Source organism: Heliangelus exortis, chromosome 2 (genome assembly GCF_036169615.1).
Source record: "Heliangelus exortis chromosome 2, bHelExo1.hap1, whole genome shotgun sequence".
Lineage (NCBI taxonomy): Eukaryota > Metazoa > Chordata > Aves > Apodiformes > Trochilidae > Heliangelus > Heliangelus exortis.
The window spans coordinates 127,505,511-127,522,647 of record NC_092423.1 but is presented as its reverse complement, the minus strand read 5'-3'; the positions used below and the strand labels follow the sequence as shown (position 1 = coordinate 127,522,647).

At 42.3% G+C, this 17,137-nt stretch overlaps 1 long non-coding RNA gene across 1 annotated transcript; it reads right to left on the bottom strand.

Moving 5' to 3' along the window:
• Positions 1-13,168: 13,168 nt before the first annotated feature.
• On the bottom strand, positions 13,169-15,071 carry LOC139793780 (uncharacterized). The gene is made up of 3 exons (XR_011724799.1): positions 15,022-15,071; positions 14,205-14,282; positions 13,169-13,608 (listed from the first exon to the last, which is right to left on the bottom strand). It is a non-coding gene; the product is annotated as an uncharacterized lncRNA (long non-coding RNA).
• Positions 15,072-17,137: the final 2,066 nt, after the last annotated feature.

Below are 17,137 nucleotides of genomic sequence, written 5' to 3'. Positions count from 1 at the left end.
CAGTTTGCTCAGAACCTGTCAGGGTGTGTTAATGTCTGACCCCTGAATGTGGAATGAGAGGGATGGTGCTGAGGATCTAGACTCTGTACATCTCTTGTTTTGGGTGAGCTCTAGCTCGTCCCTGGTCCTATGGGCCAAATGCCCACTTGGGACTCCAATGCTCAAGTTGCATGCCAGAAGGGCATTGCCATTTTCACCTGGGAGTGCCCCTGCTCGTCTGCTGTGTGCTTTATGTCTCCAGTGAGTTGTGGGCACACAGTTAGGGCCAGGGCTTCCTTCTACAGCTTATGAGATGAATCTGAGTCACCATTGTAGCTTATCTCTCCAGATGTCAGATACATTCTGCTTACTATATATAACAGCTAGTATACCTGGAATGACTAATTAATAGTAATTTAATCTCGAATGCTGACATTTCAGACTCTTAATATCCACAATCCCTCTGTTCATCTCAGATGTGAGCATCCCAAGCCGCCAAACGGATCAATCAGCAATTCTAATCACTGCTCTGGCTATTTGCTCAGTCAGGGCTACAATGACAGATCCTAATGTGATAATTACAATGTCTGCCTCAGAGATCTGGCAGTGGCAGTGGAATACGTGAGTCACAGCAGTGAGCACACCAAGGCCAAAATGGCAAAACTGTAACAGAGTCCAAATAAAATAAAATAAATACAGAAAAAGAAAAAAGCTAAGAACACGAGGAATGCCAATTATAGTGTAATGGCTGTTATAAACAGCTCTTTTTAGGAAGACAGACCAGATCAACAAGAGGAATTAGGGAGCATGCCCGGCATTAATTTAATCGTGGCAGATTAAATGCAAGAAGAAAGGTTTACTTATGCTTTGGGACAAAACTACGCTAAGAAATTATTCATTACTTTGGCTCCATGGACATTCACAAGGTTCTGTGTGTGTTCAGATTTGGGAGAATTGTTGATAAAATTTAGCCAAGTAAAGGAAAGACATTTTCAGTATAATCAATGGATGCACTGTGGATTTAATTCTCACACATGCAGACGTCATGGGAAGCAGGAACTCCTCTCTCAGTGACCACATCAATCAGGGGCTGGCAATATTTCCATGTTTATCCTCTATGATCACATAGGTAAGATCATCAAAGGCTTTTTGCCAAAAGACACTGAAATTCAGTGTACCAATTACTTGTGTTTTTAGCAATTGTTCTGCCAGAGGTTCCCTGCTGTCAGACAGTGAGGACAATGCAGCCCCACATGAGAGCAGCCTCATCCTGTGTGGCTCATGCCAGCTCTGTCTCATCACCTGGTTAATAATTTGCTAAGAAAATGATTAGGGTAACACTGTTCCTGCAGGTTTTGAAGGTTATGCCTGAGTAATTTGAAAACCAAATTATTTTCTAGGTGGTAGCTATGTCTGTCTATTTATGCTTTCTATGCTAAGCAGCAAGTTTGTACAAGTGCTCTGACATCAAGAAAATATCATATTTCAGATATTTCTGCATGGTGTGCAGAAGGCAGAGACTCTGCTTGTGAGCACCCAAAATTCTCCACTTAGCAAGGCAGATGTTGCCTGGAGCTGGTGTGCTCTATGAGCTAGACAAAAGAAAGGGAGGTGGAAATTTTTAATGGGAAACTTCAGAATGTCACATGGATACTCTGACGTCTGACTGTGGCAGTACCACATACAGGGAGTGGAGTTTGTGTCCCCCTGACTGCCTTTGTGGGTTCAGCCATCCCCAGGATGCCACATCCCCCACTGGACCTGGCACTGCCCATCTGAGGGAAGCTGATCAGGCTGGGGACCTGAGGGCACGGGGCAGGCAGCACTCTCAGGGTGAAGAGGACAATGACCACCCCTCTGGAGGAGGGACCTCCAGCTCTGCCAAGTTTTCTCCCATTTCACTGAATTGCCATGTGGTTTAATTTCCCTTGAACTTGGAATGGGCCAAACCTTATTTTGACATACCCAGGATGCAGATTTTGTGCCTGCCTGGGGCTTAACATGTGTTTATTTTTCACAGCTTTGCTCTGAAGGTGTTCAGGATGTATTTCCTCTCTAAATAATACTGAATCACTGAGTGATGACTAGTAGGAAGTTCTCAAGCTTTGCCACCACAGCATCATTTTAGTTGCTTTTTAGCTATATTTTCCTCTTTCCTCTGTTTCTCAACCTGATCCATTCACAAGTGAACCATTGGAGCTAGGATGCTCCCTTAGCATCCATAGCAGCACTTTTGTTACCACTCATACTTGGGAACCACCCAGCTACACCAGTGTATGCCTGAAATCCTTGGGCACTTGGACTTTCACTGGTGAAGCTGCCGTAGAATCTGTGCTGTGGCTTCATGTTGTGTCCAGCTGATGGAGTCCTGGAAACGTTAAAATCAATCAATCAATAAATAAATAAACACTTTGGCAGGAGCATGCTGGGTTCCTGTCCATGCCCCAGATACTCTTTAGGCTGTTAAGAAAGAAAGTATGGAAAGAGCTTGTAGTAAATAAGCCTGTGGGTTAGATATGTGATGGAATAAATATGCCCCCCTAATATCCCAAGTGTTTTACCCATACAGAACACTGTCCTCTGATATCCTTGGCAAAGCAAATTTATATTCTTTGGTTTGTGGGCTTAAGACTGCCCCTGTCTGGCTGCAGGACACAGTTCCTCTATTCCTCATGGAACAAAGCTTGTCTTCATAAGGATTCTTACATCAAAGCCTTCTTGCAGTTAGAAATCTTATATGGAAAACTGAAAAGTGGTGGCAACTTGGAAAAGAGCATCTCTGTCAACCCTGCCAGTGTTTAGGATTACATTCTGCAAGGAGCACTGCCACTAGTCCTGCCAGATGTTTGCTCAAGCAAGTAGTCCAGCTGATGTCACCCACACTAGTGGTGTTTTGAGGACTAGACAGTATCCTTTTTATTGAATCAAACAAGGACAAAGTGCTAAATAAGGATCTGTTGGTTTTTTTGTGGGTAAGAAGTTATGTAATTCTCCCTCATGAAAAGGAAATGGTTTCATTCGGGCTATCTGATACTTTCTTTAAGATGTGCTCTTATCTCTGATGAGTGGCACCCAGAAGTGGGAAGTGTTCTGCACTTTGGCACACACTGAAACAAGATACTGTGTAGAGACTAACTACAGATTTTTCTCTAAACTGTTTAGAGCTGGAGGCATGTTGGATAGAGAAGAAGCAAATTTATATGCAAATATAATTTTCCATTCCATTTGTACAGGGAACTTTTTCTGTAACTTGCAGCCCAGATTACTGAAAGCCATTAAAAATTACTACAACCCATGAAAGCATGTAGACCCACTAGTCAGCTAACATTTCCATTGTAAAAGTAACTTCAAGCATAGAATTCCATTGAAGAGAGGCTTCTCTAAGCTTACAGAGACCTCAAGGTTAAGGATGACACCCTAATTTTCTTCATAGAATCATAGAATGGCTTTGGTTAGAAAAGACTTTTAAAATCATTGAATACATCTGTTAATACAGCATTGCCAAGTTCACCACTAAACCATGTCCTGAAGTACCACTACTACACATCTTTAAAATACATCAGGGTTGGTGACTCCACCATTTCCCTGGGCAGCCTGTTCCAGCACCTGGAAACCCTTTCAGTGAAGAAATTTTTTCTAATAATCCAGTGTAGATCACTCCTGGCACAACTTGAGGTTGTTTCCTCTAGTTCTATCACTTGTTACTTGGGAGAAGAGACCAACCCCGATCTCACTCCTTTCAGGTAGTTGTAGAGAGCAATAAGATCTTCCCTCAGTCTCCTTTTCTCCAGGCTGAACAACGCCAGTTCCCTCAGACTTTCCTCATAAAAGCTGTGCTCTAGATTTTTTGCCAGCTTTCTTGTCCTTCTCTGGACAAGTTCCAGCTCCTCAATGTTCTTCTTGTCGTGACAAGCCCGAAACTGAACACACTACTTGAGGAGTGGCCTTACCAGTGCCAAGTATAGGAGCACAATTTCCTCCCTGATTCTGCTGGCCATGCTATTTCTGATACAGGCCAGGATGCTGTTGACCTTCTTGATCCCTTCCTTGGCTTCAGATCTGACTAGAGCCAGGCTTCTTAAAAGCATGAATCTCACTTTGCCCTCTGCATGTTGAGAGCAGTACTGCTTCTACCAAAAGTGGTTGAGATATCATTTTGAATGCCTTTGCAGGTCTCAATGGAGCTCACTGCATTTTGGGAGGTGCAGGAAGCAGAAGGTGAGCTCCAGTCTGTGGGCAGCACAGGACATCTGCTCCCTGGGAATATGAGGATGATAAGAAACATGGGCTCTGCCTTGAGGCTGAGGACTTACAGGCCTGCCAGCTGGGAGAAGTCCAGGCAAAACTTAGCCATGGTCCAGCTCCACATCTTGAAGGCCACTTCAACAGTTCCTACCTGCAGAATTTCATCAGCATGATGATTGGGAATTTCTGTTTAAGTAGAAGAGAGAAATAACCAGAGCATTTTAAATTCACAAAAGGATTTAAACACTTGCCTCTGGAAGACTGGAGTTGGTACCAGTACTACAGGGACTGTGCAGAACACCTCCCACTGGCTCAGGTTGCTCAGAGCCCTGTCCAGCCAGGCCTTAAAAACTTCCAGGGATGGGGTTTCCACCACCTCTCTGGGCAACCTGTGCCAGTGTCTCACCACACTCATGGTGAAAAACTTCTTCCTAACATCCAATCTAAACCTACCCTCCTCTAGTTTGAATCCATTCTCCCCAGTCCTATCACTACCTGACATCTTAAAAAGTCCCTCACCAGATTTCTTGTAGGTCCCTTCAGATACTGGAAGGCTACTATAAGGTCTCAGAGCCTTCTCTTCTCCATACTGAATAACTCCAACTTTCTCAGTCTGTCCTCACAGGAGAGGTGCTCCAGCCCTCTGATCATCCTTCTCTGGACATGCTCCAGCACTTCCATGTCCCTCCTGTAAAAGGGACTCCAGAACTGGAAGTTGGGTCTCACGAGAGCAGAGTAGATGGGGAGAATCACCTCCCTTGAGCTGCTGGCCACACTCCTCTTGATGCAGCCAAGGACCCAGTTAGCTTTCTGGGCTGCAAGTGTACACTGATGGCTCATGTTGAATTGAAGTGATTGTAGCTATCCTCAGCAAAGTCTTTGCCAAAGCTTACTGAAATACAAAGAAACCTTGCTAATTAAAAAAATTAGTTTATCTTGATGGCAGGCCAGTGTGTATAAGGCACATAGATAGGTAATGCTGAGACTTTGACCTTGTACTACAAGATTAAAAAATTCCTCAGAAGCCACAGAACCTGTGTGCAATATGTATTTAAAGCAGCTACAAAAATATTAACCATATTTACAGAAACAAAAGGCCACAATCAGCTAGTACAGACTTCAGCATACGTGTCTATAAGTAGGTGTAGCTAAAGGAAACAAAACAATTAGAAAAACCCCATGGTATTTCCAACGTGACTTCGCAGATCTACAAGGCTTTTAGCACAGCAGGAGCCTCCCTGCACAGCACCTCAGAAAATTCCCTGGAATACCACATACTGCTGTCCCTTTGTTCTGCCCATGGAAGTCCTGCCATCCCTGACTGTGCAAATAGCACTGATGCTGTTCACTTCACGTGGATTCTCTCTGCCTTGTGATTTTTGCTGTTTTGTAACCAGACTACATCAAAAGTGATCAGCAACACAGACGTAGCCCTCAGAGGTGCTGCCCATCTGCCACCCACTGCTCTGGCCACAGCCCCTGGGATCTCACAGCTGAGCTGGAGCTGACCCCACCACTACACAGCTGCACATCCAGGAGGCCAAATCCAGCTAAAAATCATAGGCTTCTGCTCAAACTGGCAAGCAAGGACCTTGAGGGGCATGTGAGAACGACTGCTCTCCTTGTAAAGAAAAAAACAGAGTGAGCCAGAGACTGCTTGGATTTGTATACTCTTAAGCCAATATAATTAAAGCCCTTAGGAATGTTGCGTTTTCTTTGCTTTGTTTTTGTCTTTTTTTTCACCTTCCTCTTGTGAGTCTTTCATTTCAAAGCACATAGGAATGAGGGTTGGGTGGGGCTTGGAACCATAATGCAGCCAACCAGAAAGTTTCCTTTCTGCCTATAAGGATAGTCAGGCAATGGCAGGAGCAAGAGAAAATTTTTGAACTGGTAGCAGAGCACAGGGCCAACAACTGACTCAGAAGTTGTGAGATGGCAGCTGCAGATGAAGGGGGGAACAGGCTTGCTCTGTGCAAGACACCTGCTTAGCTCAGCTGTGCTGGCTTCTGAGGGTGACAGCTGTGCCCAGGTTGTCACCAGTAGAGCTGGCCCCAGATGTTCCTCCTGGAAGACCTTCTGGGGGCACACAGGATGATCACAGCTCTTTTTCTCATAACTGAATTATTTTTCTCATAAAATAATGTAGCCATTATGCATGCAGAAGCTTTGTATCTCCTCTTAAGCAGCTTCACTCTTCCAACAAAAAGCCCACTGTGTGCTTTGTGGCACTGGCCAGGAGAACTTCCCTAGGGATCAGCTGGATTCCAGCTTTCAGCAAAGAGTAGAAACCACCCTAAAAGCAAGTCTTGATTGCATTTATCATCTGCATCTTCTGCAGATCTTCACACAGTAGTCACAAGTTGTCTCAGTAGAGAAGCAAAAGACACCTACAGAAATCCCTAATGGCATTAAAATGTTTCTGGGAGACCTCTTATAATATCTTTGATAAATGATTTTTCTTGCATTGGGTTTTGCATTTAGCAAAGTAAAAAAAGCCAAACTAAACCCATCAAAATTGACATTAATTCTTAAAATATAGCAGAAAGTCTGCAAATGTGGCATATCTAAAACTGAATTACAAGCAGCCAAAAAAAAAAAAAAACAAAAAACCCAAACCACAACAAACAAAATAAGGAAAATAAATTTGTTTCTGTCGTGCTCTCCAAGTTTAATTTAATAAAAATTTGAAGTGACATGAAGCTATCAACTGCATGAGTATTTAATAGTTTGTAGGATTTAGCTATAAAAATCCTGTTGTTTTTACACTATATACACAAAAGTCCAGCTTTCAATTTTACCTGAAAGACTATACCATTGTCAATACCTGCTACTTTTCTCATGCCTGCTTTTAAAAATAACCAAAACAGCAAACAAAATAAAAACCTTGTGTTTCCTTAATTCTTCGTGAGTTAAGGTGTTACTGGAAGCAAAAGGACTCTTACTTAATGGGGATTAAGAAAATAATCAGTGAATCAAAGGATCATTGAGCAGTTTGGAAGAAACTTGAAAGATCACCTAGTTCCAGCCCCCCTGCATGGGCAGGGACACCTCCCACCAGACCAGGTTGCTCAAGGCCCCATCCAACCTGGCCTTGAACACTTCCAGGGAGGGGGCAGCCACAACTTCTCTGGGCAACCTGTTCCAGTGTCTCACCACCCTCACACTAAAGAATTTCTTCCTAATGCCTAATCTAAATCTACCTTCTTTCAGTTTGAAACTGCCTTGTCTCTGATGGGAGGAACGAATTTATTTGTATTTTTAAAGTAAATATAATTATATTTATATTACATAAATATAATATAAAAAAGCATTTAGAATAAGAGAATAAGAGTGTAATTTAAAAGAGAATTAATAAAAATGTCAATTCTGACAAAGGTGATGTTTCCTCCATAGGATGAAATGATTTTACCTTTGCTGGCCACTTCACTGGAAATCTCTAACTTCACAGCAGAGCAGAGGAAAGATGGGTAAATGTCGTGGTCAGTATGGTGTAAAATGCTGCATGGTGTTGTAAATGAAGTCGTCTTGGCCAGAAGATTCCAGACTTTGAATTTAAAGCAGCTGAGACTTAAGGGTATTCCCTCACTCTGGTGCAGCTGGCTGGGGGGAGGAGTGGGCACAGCAGCATCCACCTGGGAGCACCTGCGTGCCGTGTTGGCTACTGAGCACCTGCCCCCTAAACCACTGCCACAAGAGTAGAAGAAACAGACACACCTCCTGAGCAGCTTTTCTCAGTTTCTAAATATGAGAAGTTAAAAAAAAAAAAAAAAAAAAAAAAATTAGACTCTTTTGCACAAGTAATGCAGCACCGTAACCAAAAGATGCAAATAGATTAAGGCTAAAAGAAATTAATCAAAAACCTATCTAAGGCAGAAGTCTGAACACTGACCTAAAATTTAAAATGTTGCCAAAATGATTAAGAATTTAGTTAAACATGTTTAGGGCAACAAAGGACAAAAAAAATCCCCCCTCAATTCTATCAATACCCCCTAACCATTTACCACAAAGAGCAGCACCCTGTCCTCATCCCATCTCTCCTCTCTGTCAATAGACTTCATGAACATGGAAGGTGCTGGATGTGAATAGCTTCTATTTATACATTCACTGCTTAGCTTCCTAGCAGAATTAATAAAAAAATTACTACCAGGACTACTGTTTCACAAGTATAACTCTGAGTCCTTACACTGATGGCAGCCTCCTCATCCTTTAGATTAGTTAAAGATAAGAGCTAAATATCTCTGAAGATAGGAGATCAATATCTCTGTAGCTACAAAGAGCATACTAACTAATTCGAAGAATACAAAGAAAGTTTAGACAAAGTTGTATTTCTGTTTTCTCAGCACACTGTTGAAAAAATTGTATTTTTTTATTTGATAGCTTCTCCAATTCAGTGAATGTGTGGGAAGTCCCTTTTTGTTCAAAAAAAGTCTAATCTTCATAACTATAAAGAAACATTATGAGTCACACAGCAAAAGGTGAACAAAAAGACATTAATTCATGTTGTTCTTATGAAGAACTTTTTAAGCCCTTGTATTTTGGGGCTTGAATTATAGTTTTTCAATTCCTGGAATTGGCAGTGGCGCTACTTTTGTGAAAAGAAGATAATTTGTCTTACAGAGTTCTTTCAGAATTGGATTAATCCACGCCTGCAGAATACTTGGAACTCACATAATGCCTTATCTAAATGTAACTTTGACATTAGCCAAACTTCTGGGTCCACTCAGCACTTACAGAAGACCCATTAAAACTAAGAAGTTTAGGCAAACTCTTTCTCAGCAAGTTGGGTTTTGTTTTATAGAAATGCTACTGAAGCATAGTTGTCTCCCTTTGGACTGGGAGGAGAATCCACCCATGGCAGGGAGCTTGCTGGGTGCCAGGCAACTGTTTGCTCAGCCCTGCCCTGCTGTACCTGTGCTGGGGATATGTTTTGGAAAACAGCTATGGAAAGGAAATGTGAGCCTGGAAGGAGATTAGAGGAGCTGCTGTGACCCAGCTCCGCCGATTGCTGCAGCTCACTGGAGTCTTGGAGTAAAAGGAAATGGCTTTGAGCTTCTGTTTCTTAGTTAAACTTTGTGTTAACCTTGTGTTTGGGCTCCTGAGGAGTGAGTCTGCCCCGTGTTACTGCTGTCTTTAACCATGAAATTAACCCTTGAATGCACAGCATTTTGTTTCAGCTTCGCTGGTCTCTGTGGTCTAGGATGGATGTTGGTTCTGCTGCATCTCTGCTCACAGGCACCAGCTCAGCTTCTGGCTGCACTGACACTGAGATGCAAAAAGGCACAGGTAGCCCTGAATTGACAAACTGATCCTACAAACAGCCCTTTTAACTTGAAACGTCATGAGACCGATACTAGTGTGAGACTTTAAGGTGTGAGATGAGGGGGGGCATTAAGTCGTGCAGTTTCCATTAATGTCAAGCAAGCAGGGGCATATGTTCAAGGAGGCATTTCCATATAAGTCACAAATCATGCAGGGAAAGAGCTAAAATGGTTGCACTGCAGTCTTTGGAACTACAGAAGAAAAGTACATGCACTGACAGCCCAATACCACAGCTATTCAGTCACAGGAATTGTCCCTTGAGGTCCCAGCTTGTGTATGGTGTGCCAAAGAAAGCTGGTTATCCACTGCTGCCAAAAGTTAAAATGATGTGGTATTTCTGACCTTTTCTATTCTAAGCACAGGAATTAGTACTTTAAATAATGTTCATTGAGGTGGATGCAACACAAAATGTACACAGTCCTCTCTTGCAGACCATAGGCCTTATCTTCTAATGGCTCATCCATATCACCAGGTCTTGATCACCAAATGAGGTAATCGAAACAAATGAGATTATTTATGTTCAGCTTGGCCTCTAATGAATGTAAAATTCTGTCCAAAACATAAAATTCAGTCTCATCATCAATGCAGGTTAATGATGTGAGCCATAGAACTTTCCATTAGCAAATTTGCAGATGACACTAAGTTGGGGGGCAGCTGGAAGGCAGGAGGGCTCTGCAGAGGGACCTGGACAGACTGGAGAGTTGGGATGATTCCAATGGGATGAGGTTCAACACGGCCAAGTGCTGGGTCCTGCAATTTGGCCACAACAACCCCATGGGGAGCTACAGGCTGGGCACAGAGTGGCTGAGAGCAGCCAGACAGAAAGGGACCTGGGAGTCTGGATTGACAGGAAGCTGAACATGAGCCAGCAGTGTGCCCAGGTAGCCAAGAAGGCCAATGGCATCCTGGCCTGTATCAGGAACAGTGTGGCCAACAGGTCCAGGGAAGGGATTCTGCCCCTGTACTCAGCCTTGGTGAGGCCACAGCTTGAGTCCTGTGTCCAGTTCTGGACCCCTCAGTTCAGGAAGGAGATTGAGGTGCTGGAGCAGGTCCAGAGAAGGTCAAGGAGGCTGTGAAGGGATCCAGCAGAATTTCTGTGAGGAAGGGCTGAGGGAGCTGGGGGTGTTCAGCCACCCAGGAGAAGAGGAGGCTCAGGGGAGACCTCATCACTCTCTACAACTCCCTGAAAGGAGGGTGTAGCCAGGGGGGGTTGATCTCTTCTCCCATGCAGCTCTCAGTAAGACAAGAGGGCATGGACTTGAGCTCTGCCAGGGGAGGTTTATGTTAGATATTAGGAAGAAATTATTTACATAAAGGGTGCTCAGGCATTGGAATGGGCTGCCCAGGGAGGTGGTGGATTCTCTGTCCCTGGAAGATTTTAAGGAGAGACTGAATGTGGCAGTCAGTGACATGGTCTGGGAACCACAGAGGGAGTGGATCAAGGGTTGGACTTGATGATATCAGAGGTCCTTTCTGACCTGGATGATTCTGTGATTCTGTGAAAAGAAATAGCCAAATTCCCTTGGAGTCTCAAGTCCCCTCCTAGAACTTCTCTGGAAATTCATAATACTCCCAGTTGCAGACATGGCTGCCGCCAGATGCTGTGGTCCTGCTGAGATCAGAAGTAATAGAACAGATTAATGACAATTTTTTCCATAGAAATTATGTCTATGGTCATCTGGCAGTTCCTCTGAAAAGAATGTGCACTAAAACAAACCCTGAAAATAATGTTTAGTCGTAACATACCTTCGTTGTTAGTCCCAATCAATGTGAATATTCAGTCCCCTGCTACCAATTCCTACTTTTGTCAAAGTCTTCAAAGAAGCCAATTCAGTGTTGGAAATACAGATGTTGTTTAGGGAAACATACTCTGGGAACTCATCTACCAGTAAGAATTACCAATGAGCTGAAGTTTGCTGCTTTTCTGGCTATGACAGTTGTTGGGACAAATATTTATGAGAGGTATGATGCTCCAGGGAGCCACTTAGTGCCTTATGAAGCTGTAAAAGTTCCCCTCTGTGATGTAAAGCAGTGTCAGTCTGGTTACGTGAAGAAGAGAAGGGCTCAAACCAAGAGAAAATGAGCCAGCATTGTCTCATCTCTGCTTAAGGAAAGATTGATTTCTTTCAACCCATCCCAGTAAAAAAATCTGGTTATAAACTATAAAGACGAAGCAATTTTATCTTTAATGGTAAAACTCTTAATTTTTTAGGTTTGTATTAGCACGGTAACAATAAATCCCACCATTTAAAGAGATGGGGGTCTTGGACTGGTGCTCTACTGCTGCTTTTACACAGCCAGGGCTAAATGAAAGTCAGAAAAGCCTGAGCAGCAGAAACACATTTTGTACTCAAAGGTAGGTGGGTGGGAGAAGCAGAGACAAACAGCATCAGCTTCCAATTGCTTGTGCCAGTTTTTGAAGGAAGTTTTAACTCAAAGGGCAGTTTTTTGGATTTCCATCTGAGCTATGGGGCAGAGGGCTGCAGATTTGTCTGTATGGTGCAGTGAATTTTGGTTTAGCTTTTCTTTGTATGTCAGTCACCATATACATATGCATATTGGAATATATGCACATTGTATATTAACAGTTGTTTTTAATAAAGAGGTTGAGAAACAGATAACAGAAAAAGCTTAAATACTGCTTGGCTTCTTTCTCAAGCACTTGGAGTAAAATCCAGCCCCAGGTCTCCAGAGTTTACTGCTGACCCAGCTAACAAGGACAGTGAAGCACCTTGGGAGGGCAAAACCAGGAGTTGAGAAAGAGAAGCAGGGAGCTGCATGGGGTCCAGGGAGGGCTGAGCACCAGGCTGGACATGAATGTCTGCTCTGGGTCATGGAGGTCTGTTTGTCCCTGCATCTGGGACCCAGAGCCCCAGATCTGACCCCAGAATCTGTGGGGATTGCCTGGCCATGATTTTCCATGAGGAGGGAAATAAAGGGCACCTGAGTGCTGCTTCAATTTGAAAGGGAAATCTTGGCATCTGGGCTTGGCTCCCAGGCTTATTTCTGATTTTTATCCAGTGACTGCTATATATAACATTCCAGGCAGCAGAATCCGTGATCACAGTGATAAACAAGGCCCTAGAGAACATTTTGTTTTATCATGCATTTTTCAATGTCCTACAGGTGGGCAGGTACATGCAGATGATAGAGTACTGTAAGACCATCTGCTTCACAGGTCTTAAGGCCATCTGTATTTACATACATGTGTGAATAAACAAAAAATGGTGTCAGCCTACCAGCTTGCTGATTGTTTCATGTCATAATACTATCGTGCTTTCTAAACAGGCTGTAGATGAGAAAAGACTTGGGTTTCCTATTTTGTTTTGACACATTTTTTATATATTTTTGAGCTGTGCAAATTATGGACATGTCTTTTTATGTATTAGGTAATAAACGGAAGGGGTAAAACAATCCTTCTTACAGATTTATAAGGAAAAAAAATGTGATTTTTAAATATGCAGTTCATAACATCTAATGCATATGCCACCCTAGAATGTCATGAGAATTAACTAGAGGACACCAGTAAGCTGCAAGAAAGTGAATTTCCCTGTGTTTCAATATGGACCTCAAGTTTTAATCTCCTTTGGAGGTCTTGCAATAAGTAGTGTAAACACAAGTAATCTCCAGAATATGCATTGTTTATTCCAGAAGAACCATTTGGCTCCATTATGTCATTGCTTGCAAGAAGAAAAAGGGAAACTAAAATCTATCATCTTGGCCTGGGTAAGTTTAATAGCCCAGGAGTACAACAGCACTAGCTCAGCATCTAGCAGGGGCCCCAGCCTGACAGTAGCAAATGGGGGAACTTCTCAATGTGCCTTTTCTGTCAGGAGTGAGGAAGGCAAACCAGCAGGACCTGTCTTTGTGCTGTGTGAGAAGTCAGATGCCTGTTCATGGGGGAAATGTGCTCCGTGGCTGGGATCACTACATGTGTGGGGCAACCTTTGAGGGCTGGGGATGACTGAGGCCTTCAAGGAGACCTTCTGGGAACAAAAGTGTGGATGTGCTGCCTCATCAGAGCCAGGAATGCTTCTAATTCAGCCTCATCCTGCTTAGAGGAACCTGAAAAGGAAAGCAGCTTGAGATATCGCTGCCCAAGTCCTGGTGGGGATTTATTGAACTGTGAGGTAGCATCAGCATCAGCTCAAGGGAAGAACAAGGTAACACATGGGTGAAGAGCTGCCAGAGGAGGTGGCAAGTGCTGAGATGCATCAGTGGCTGGGAGAATTTTATCAGTATAGTGGGTATGGAGTCCTCCAAGGATGGACAAAGATGCTGGTGACACAGGGCAGCAATAGCAGAGAAGAAGCAGACCCCTCAGTGGGGTGGAAACAACCTGTGAGTTTCCATGAGGAAGGACAGAGCCCATGTCTTACTGCAAATGAGCAATTTACAATGACAGCTCAAAGAAAGAAAGAAAGAAAGCAGAGAATATCTCTGCTTCTGAGGCAGAGCTCATTTTAGGCAGCTGACCTGGGCTCCTGGTGCTGTTAGCTGCTCACCAGGAATCTGGCCAGGAATGAAGGTTAACAGGTCAAAATTGAGCATCACATTCTGGAAAGAACTTGATACAACAGCTTGGGTAAAATTTTCCTCGTTCAAGGGCCATATCTCCTGGGCAGGGAACAGGGTTACACAGGAGGTGTAGCTTCACTGACCTTGACCATCAATCATGAGATGCTGGGTACATCTCCTTCCTATCTCAACATGAACAGGTGTCTAACCAGTAGAAAGAGCTATCAAAATAGAAAAACGCAGGTAAGAGGAAGGCCTGAAGAACATCTTAAATGCAAGTAATATAATGCCCTGTAACGATTTGTTCTCAGTAATCTGAGAAACACAGAGATCTGGACAACTAATTTGAGACTAGACTGGTTGTACAGAAGGGTAAAGTACTTCAGAAATAGCTGTCAGGAAAAAAAAGAAAAATGTTGGTGAGGATGAATATGTTTATTTTGAAGTGCAGAGTACAGGATATAGGAGTGATGTAAGCGTCTGGTAATTATACCATGATGAGAAACCACAGTCCTTGCATAGAGAAAGAGAGGAAAGGAAAAAAATAACAAAGGACTTGAAAAACACAGATTTCTGTAAAATAAGCTTATTGATAAAACCAATCTCATAGGAAACAAACCAAAGAAAAACATAATCAGGAATGACGAGGTCTCTGCATCACTGAAATGTAGAGCGTTTGTTCCAATGCAGAAGCAGTATTAGAAAGGGTAGTAAGCAAAAGTGTTAAATCAGAGCTTTTCCATATCCTCAGATTCATAGCACAAAGACAATCATAAGTATGTTACACCACTAAGGGTGAGTGTATGGTATAGGCAAGTACAGACAAGATCAGAACTATTGAAGTGCAACTACCGATGCAAGGGAGACAGCATGAAAATATTGTATAAGCACATAAGAGTTGCATTGCTCAGTAAATATAGTTTTTAAGAGCTTGTCCTCAGCAGCACTGGGAAGTCTCACCTGGGAGAATCTGGGGAACAGCTCAGCAGCAAAAGTGGAGAGTGATTGAGCAGCATCCACGTGAATAAACAGATGTCTGGATGCACCACAATCGTTTACCTAGGGAGACAAGGAGTGGCCATTATTTGCATTTTTTACAATCAGAAAGATGGCAGGTGTTGCTGATTCTACCTCAGGAGAGAGAGGTAAAGGAACTAGATAACAAAAAACTTGAGTGTCTTTTAATCACTATTTTTCTATGCTTTTTTTTTCTCCTCCACTGATGCTAGCTTGTTTTGACACATGCTGATGTTTTGAAATTATCATGCCCTAAGAGATCCATAAAAGATATTTTCTAAACAAGCAGAAAGGTAAAGAAGCTGAGGTTAGGAAAGTTCCGTTAGTTTTGGAAATGGAAGAAGTATGCAGAGTGACAACAGGTGAATCAAAAAAAGGAGTAAAAATAAAAAGACAGAGAAAATATTAAAAGGAAGTGAGGGAGGAATGACAAAGATGATAAATTGGGAGAGAGAAAAAGGATGTGACTAACAATATGAGTTGTTTCTGGAAAAAACTGACTCCTTGAACAATGACTCAAACAACAAACACCTGGATGTTTGCCTTCTTTTCATCAGATTTACTCAGAGAAATAGCTGGCTGAAGGCATCAGTCTCACTGCTGAGTTTCATCTTGTGATTTTAGCTGTGGCACCATGTCATGGCTGTTGTAAAGCTTATGGACTTTGTAATGTATTTGACATAGGAGACTTTTTTTTTTCCCTGTGTGGTTACAACCTCTAAGCAGTTGTTCTGTGGCAGGGAAGTTATTTCAGCCAGAGAAAGACACTAGGGATGAGCAGGCTCACCTCTTCCAGTGACTTTTAAAAATATATGTATTCAATTAATCATATTAGGTACTTCAAACTTGCATTTCCAATGCCCAACTGCTTTTTCTAAGAACTGGACTTTCAAGCAGAGACTCTAGCATTTGAAAGAAAAACATCTAATTTGTATATGAAGTTCTGACTTCTGACATCAGGACTTGAGTGACATCCACACTTGTCATGTACAGGTGGCATAAAAATGACATTAGGAAATTGTTTATGTGAATTTGCTATTGCAGTATGATTTCTGTCTCTAAGTCACTAAAAGCCAAAGTATTTCCAAGAAAGTTGAATTCCCTTCCCCTTATTATATTTACTTTGAAATCCTTGACAATGAGTTCTAGTGCTTTTATGGAAACTCTTGCTTTTGATCTGTGCTCTAAAGATAACTCACTCTTAGCAGGCAGCTTTGAGAAAGTCTGAACCACTCCAAGTACACAAGCAAATGGAGAACAGTTGTGTTTGAAAACATGCTAAAAGCACAGTCTAAAGGGTTTTTTCTTGGAAAAACCCATGCTGATTTTGAGGGAAAAGTGTGATCTGAAACATAAGCAGAAAGCTCACCTTTCCAAGAATTATATTTGATTCTAAATGTTTCTTTCTTTGGGTCCAAATATTTAGTGCACTGCACAAATAATTTCAGAATGTTCAAGAGCAATCTAACATATTGAGGAAACTGAAAGCAGAAGTTAGAACCTGGAGGAAAAGTGACATTTCAGGAGAGAATAAAAAAAACTATTCAAAACTTCTGAAATAAGCATGATGTTAAAGAGTGAGTTAGCAGAAAGCATAGCATAACGTTTTAAGGATTATAATGTTTTTAAAACTTCTGTTTTTTTCCCAAATTTGTTTAGTTTATTACTTAACATAGTGCTTTACAGTTCTGTTGATCTGAGTTTCCCTTACCACTGGTACTATCATTCAGACAGTAGCAGGGATTGATTCCCTTGAAGGGCTGAAAAAAACAACAGATATCAAAGACCACACGTGAGGGAAGGATTACATGTTTTATGAGATGAGTATAGTATCTGGAAATGGGCAAATGGAGTGATTTGCTCAAAGTTACCCAAAGTAACTTTGTTGCAGAGCTCAGACAGAACTTGAAATTTCTAGTTGATGATTGATGACTTTTTCTTGTATCTCGGCTGGGTCCTTCCCACGCACAGATCTGCTATGAAAACAAGTCTCCTTTATGTCCAAATTCTTGTCTCTGAATGGGAATTATCCTTGCTACTAGGCAAATAGCAAACTTTA